Source organism: Manacus vitellinus, unplaced genomic scaffold (assembly GCF_001715985.3).
Source record: "Manacus vitellinus isolate BGI_N305 unplaced genomic scaffold, ASM171598v3 scaffold_24_pilon, whole genome shotgun sequence".
NCBI classification, from domain to species: Eukaryota; Metazoa; Chordata; class Aves; order Passeriformes; family Pipridae; genus Manacus; species Manacus vitellinus.
In genome coordinates, this window is record NW_021939798.1 from 1,513,292 (window position 1) to 1,518,939 (window position 5,648).

At 46.4% G+C, this 5,648-nt stretch overlaps 1 protein-coding gene and 1 long non-coding RNA gene across 2 annotated transcripts in view; one reads left to right on the forward strand and one right to left on the reverse strand.

Moving 5' to 3' along the window:
- The window catches only part of SHISA6 (shisa family member 6), a gene marked incomplete at its 5' end in the record, with an annotated part of 261,715 nt that overhangs the window by 143,438 nt on the left and 112,629 nt on the right, over nucleotides 1–5,648 (reverse strand). The window lies entirely within an intron of this gene.
- The window catches only part of LOC115307499, a 4,397-nt gene continuing 1,658 nt past the window's right edge, over nucleotides 2,910–5,648 (forward strand). The window contains exons 1-2 of the long non-coding RNA XR_003915832.1: nucleotides 2,910–2,955; nucleotides 3,819–3,876. This is a non-coding gene — a long non-coding RNA (uncharacterized LOC115307499). The remainder of the gene's footprint in view (nucleotides 2,956–3,818; nucleotides 3,877–5,648) is intronic.

Below are 5,648 nucleotides of genomic sequence, written 5' to 3' on the forward strand. Positions count from 1 at the left end.
TGTGGGTCCCTTCCAGCTCAGCATGTTCTGGGATCCTGTGGAGCTGACATTTGTATTAAGCTGCTCTCTCCCAGTCTGGGAGCTGCAGAGCACAGCCCAGTCTAATAAGGCTGGGAAGACATATCTGGCCTTATAAAAACTTAAATGAAGACTCTGGCACATCAGGAAAATCTATGTCTCACTCTCATGCCACTTCTGTCTCCAGCTCCTACCAAGCACTATCACAACACTTGGAAAGCTGTGGTAGGATCTGAAATCTAAAGGAGGGGACGTGGGACATAAAAATCCAGTTCTGAAATGGTTTGCAGAATAAAGCCAAGCTAATCACATCCATCCTGCTCCTAGAAAATCCCCTGAATGAATACCCAGTGCAGGTACAAGGTGATCCTGCAGAGGTGCAGGAGCTGAACACAATAGAGATGCTGCTGGTGACAGTTCCTTTCCTCTGGCCTCAGCACTGACAGCTCTTTCCAGAAGTGTGTATCTATTGGAACCCCAGTGAGACGCCGAGGAACAGGAAAGGGGCCTCAGGCAGGAGACAGAGTTTTTGGGTTGCTCTGCACTGCTCTGTCCTGCAGGCAGATGGAAGGTGGGAGAGATGAGATAGAGAGGAGATGTATTGTCTTCTGGGCTCACTCCTTCCATGCTATTAATCAGCTTCTCTTCTCAGATAATTTGTATAAAGTATAACTTAAAGCAAAACAAAGCCTGTGGAGTGATTTCTGCCCTTATGAATTCTTAATTCAAGCAGGACAGCAGATAATGTATCTCAAAATGTTGCTACTGCACTTTCCAGCAGCAGCCAATTAATTACTGCAGGATTGGGGATTCAGGGCCATCTCATCCCTTCAATAAATCTCCTGTGTCCAGTGACAGAAAGAGTTCCTATTCCACAGGCACAACACTGAGGGACTTGGAAAAATGGCTTTGTCTAGGAGAGGTATCCTGATGGCAGGAATGGCCTGGCCAGACTCTGAGAACACTTTCTGTTGCCTGTAGCACTGTCAGCCTTGTTCAGTGTCCCTCCTCCATATGCTCAGGAGAAGAGAATGGATTTTGGTCCTTGGCACCACCTGAAATATTCCCTTTTTGTCCTCCTGGCTGGACCCTGTGTTGGTATCTAAACACAGGTTCCCAGTGGACCAAACAAAGCACATTTGCTGGTAGGTCCTAAAGTTTAGTTCCAAGTGAGGCATCAAAATATTGAGTCTTTTTCTCAGTGTCCTACAAAAGGTTTGGCTGCAGTTATTGCTGTGCAACAGTAACTCCATCACCACCACCCTTGGTCAATAAACTTTGACATTATCTCACCAAAAATTGAAATCTTTGGTTACTTTTCCAGCTGTTTGCTTAATGCCAATACTTTAAAAATGTTCTGCCCTTGGCAATCAATGAAACAAAGTCTGCCCTGGGGTTTGGGCTCATTCCTAACCTTTGAAGCTAAGTCAGGTATAGCAATCTGGCAGCAGCTTCCTCTGTAACAGTTTGTTCCAGGGGAAAAAAAAAAAAGAAGTTTGACTGTTATGCTCTGATTTGAATGCAGAATTCTCTCTAAATCTATTGTAGAGCAAAAAAAAAACCCTTATAGCTGAAAGAACTGCTCAGCTTGGGGATTTTACAGGTTTTTCTTAGGGATACAAACAGGGATTGATGAATAACCTCCCTCTGCCCCCTGTGGCACCCAGGGCCAACCCCATGGGGTGACTTGGAAAATATTCCAAAGAGCTGAGACCAAGTGCAGTCAGTGGGAGCTGCCCCCCTAAACACCACGGGTTTGGGACAGGAGCAGCAAGAAAAAGATGCCCATGAATAACAAGCTGAGAAACTCGGGGCCCTCAGCTCAGCTCTGGCTCTGGGTGCCCTGGGCTGGGTTAGGTAAGGCTGGGGGAACTCTGAAGTGCTGCTTCTCTGCACCCACTTTGCAGGACAGCAAATTGCACAGCCCAGAGGTCAAGGCTATGAGTCTTCTCCAGAGCAGAGCAGGGATTGCTGGGAGGCCCAGGGAGAGAGCCCAGGGGTCCTGACTCACTTCCAACTGAGAACAGCCAAATAATGAATGGGGGGGAAACAAGATCATCGTAAATCTTGCTCTGAAGTCTTTAATAATGAGGCTTTATTGTAAATCCATCACAAAGGAACGCTAATATGGAGCCACCAAATAGGTCAGGTTAATTACATCATCAGGAAATGCTGGGATACCTCCAGCCTTCACAAGAAAAAGTAATCAAATCCCTCAGGAATGGGAGAGATGATTTATTTTTTTTTTAATTAGTGGAGCATTTAAACCTCTGTGCTGACACCTCCCTGTGCTCCTCTGATTTCACTGAGATGATACATTTTTCCTCCTGTTGGACAAAATATGACATTTAAAGGTAAGTAGTAATTAGGGCTGCTTAGCTGGGGCCAATTTGCATCCTACACCAGCCTGGTGTCATGGAAAACATCTTCATTGGCTGTAGAAGAAGACATTTAAGGGACTCAGTGAGCACCTTCCCTCACTTTGCTCTGTGTGCAGCCTGTGAGCCCTGGCCCATGTTCCATACCCAGGCAGAAAACCTGCACAGTTTAACCTTAAATACAGGCCAATCCTGCCTGGGTTCAAGGGCAGGAGAGAGCTGGGATGTGCTCTGAGTCTCCTTTGAGTCCCTGGGTGACTCCAGGGAAGGCTTTGAACAGCCCTTTACCTCATTCCCTTGCCACAGTGCTGGCACTTCCCATGTTTCTGGCTCCCAGACTCTCCCCAGCCCTGCATTTCCAGTAAAATCCCAAAGCTTGCAAGACCCATGAGCTTCCCAGCTCCAAGAGATCACAGAGCCACAGAATCACAGAGTCATGGAATCATAGAATCAGGGAGTCATAGAGGATGCTGAGTTGGAAGGGACCCAGTAGGATCATCAAGTCCAATTCCTGGACTCCATGAAGTAACTTAGTGGAAGTTTTCTGATGGGTTTTCAGGTGGGTTTCAGCTCAGGTTGTGCTGTTGAAGCAACCTGTGAGATCAGAAAATAGTTTTCAAAGTCTCCTTAGAAATTAGAGGAGCTTTTGCCCAGGGTCTCTGCTGGAGGAACCCCACCTGCAGGGCCAGCTCAGGTGAGACCCTGAGAGGAGGCTCAAATCCACCACCTCTGGACTAGTTTATGTCCTGCTTCTCCCACTGCTTCCTGAGGAAGCCCCTTCACCTCTAGGGGTGAATAAGGTGCTGGAACAGGATTTTGGACCTGCCCACCTGCAGCCAACACCCCACCTGGGGCAGGGAGGAGATGGACAGGCCACCAGGACTTGGTCCCTGTCCCAGCAGTGCCAAGCCCAGAGCACAGGGAGCACAGCCAGGGATGCACCAGAGCTGGAGCTCCTTCTGGGACCCAGGAACCCCCCATGGGAATAAACCCCCAGCCTGCTCTGAACAGAAACACTCCCACAGCCTGTGCCGTGCTCAGGACCAGCCCCAATTCCCTTTTCTGAGCCTCCTTTGGGGTTTTTTTCAGCCACAACCAGGGGTGGCCAAAACTGGTTTTTTTAAGGGACACGTGTTTTCAAAAGGAACAAATATTTCCCTTGAACCACTGAATTCCTTTTGAAATCTCATCCTGCTACATTTCGTGTTTTGAAAACTTGAAACATTTTTCAATTCTCAAAACACGTTTTTTTTCTCACTTCTCATCCAAAAATACACTTTTCCCAGGAACTGTTATTATATTATTCCAACGTATTTTCCATCCTTGTCTGTAAAATATCAGTGAGGATATGTGTTACTGAGGTTTATTAATATATCTATTTATACTTTTCTCACTTCAAGCCATGGTATTTTTTCCAAGCAGACTCGTACTCGCTGGCAAGATGTTAATTGTGTCACTGAGGCTCCTGCACCCAGAAAAGGTTTGTTTAAAGCTTCAGTAATTGTTTTGAGCTCCACAGACTAATAATTGCCAGGCAGGAGAGCTGTGAGTCACCAAAGCACTGTAATCCTGTGACCTGCACAAGTACCTGGAGGAGGCAAAGGTTATTTAAGAAGTAACATTTCCCCTCTCTGGTTAAATCCAATTTCTTTGTGTTGCTCTGCCAGTCACTGTGTAGTTGCTGAAGGAGTGCAGAGTGTGACATATAAAAGTGGTGGGTGTTATTACTGAGCATATTAAACTGACAAGAAAAACACAGGGCTCAGAGGCAGCTCAGAGGCACTTCTGAGGCTCACCAAGAAAAACAAGCTGGTGACACGATCCTTGTGCCCCGGGCTTGGACAAATGATGCTCAGGAGTCCAAGAAGGGGTGAGGTGCACAGCTCTAAGAGGTGGTTGGAGAGTAAGGTGGGACAACTGCCCAAAAGTCAAGTTTTGATACAGTGAGAGAGAACTTAAAAGGTTCTGTGGAAAAAAAATAGGAAAAAAAAAAAGAAGAAAAGAAAAAAAAATATTTCTTTCTATAAATAAATGTGGGCAGGGAAAGTGCTGGGGAGGGAGAAGATCTAACAGGCAAACTTGGCACAAGAACAAAAAGTATTCACTGGCCATGAATAAATTCTGAGTGGAAAACTGAAGGAAGTTTCCATCCAACAAAGGAAAAAAACCCTGGCCCAGGGAGCAGCAGGAGGAAGGGAAGTGACTGGAACCAAGTGGAAGGGCAAGAGAAAGGCACAGAGAGGAAGGAGCTGCCCAGGTCACCCCAGCAGTGTGACCCGGGTCCTGAGGGGCTGAAACCTTTTGGGGAAGCAACAGCACCACCCTAATCCCAGGGCAGCTGCATTTTGGGGAGCTGGATGTGGCCACGGAGTGCTGTGCCCACCAGATCCTCCACCCCTGGTGAATCCCCTCCCTCAGAGCCCCACTGGCACTTCCCCCCCCACACTTCAGTGCTGGGACCGCCGGGGCAGGGACACTCTGCAAGGTCACACCAGCCTGTGGCTGCCTTTTTAAGCTCAGTTTAATGCCATCAGTGTGAAGCAGGGCTGGATCTGACAGCTGAGCTCAGCCTTCCACAGCAAGAGATTTATCAAAGAGAGGTTTCTCTGAGAAATCCCTGTCCCTGGTTTATAACCTGAGCTTTACCTGCAGCCTCTTTCTATTCTCATTTATCCCACGGCCTGGGGCTCCTCTCCTCACCAAGATAATGGGACAAGTGAAGAGGGATTTTTGAACTGTGAGTGTTTTTTATCACTAAAAAAAGCTCAGGAAAAAAAACACTAAGGTCATTTTGCAAGGATCTGAAAATGTTTGTTTCATTTGTTGTTTTTTTTTCTGTTTGTTTAGCTTTTTGTTTGGTTTGTTTTGGCTTTTTTTGGTTTGGTTTTATTAATCAAGAACAAACCAAAACCCCCTACAAAAATCTCTGGGCTCAACTGAAACATTGATGGATTTCTCTGCTTTAAAAATGAAAATTAAGTTGAGATTGAAACACTTCGATTGGAAACACATTTCCAGTGGAAAAACTGAAAAACTAAAAACTGGAATTCAAATCTGGCAAATGAAACATTTGGACCTGTTCTTCACAACACTTCCCTCCCTCCTGTCCCAACCTACTAGACTGTTTTGCCTGACAAGTGTCACTTTTTCCCATTAAAGTAGGTTTGTAGAAATGGTTTGAACATCCAGAGGGCAGGATTGGGTTAAATATCAGGAAGAAATCCTTCTCTGTGAGGGTGGGGAGGCCCTGGC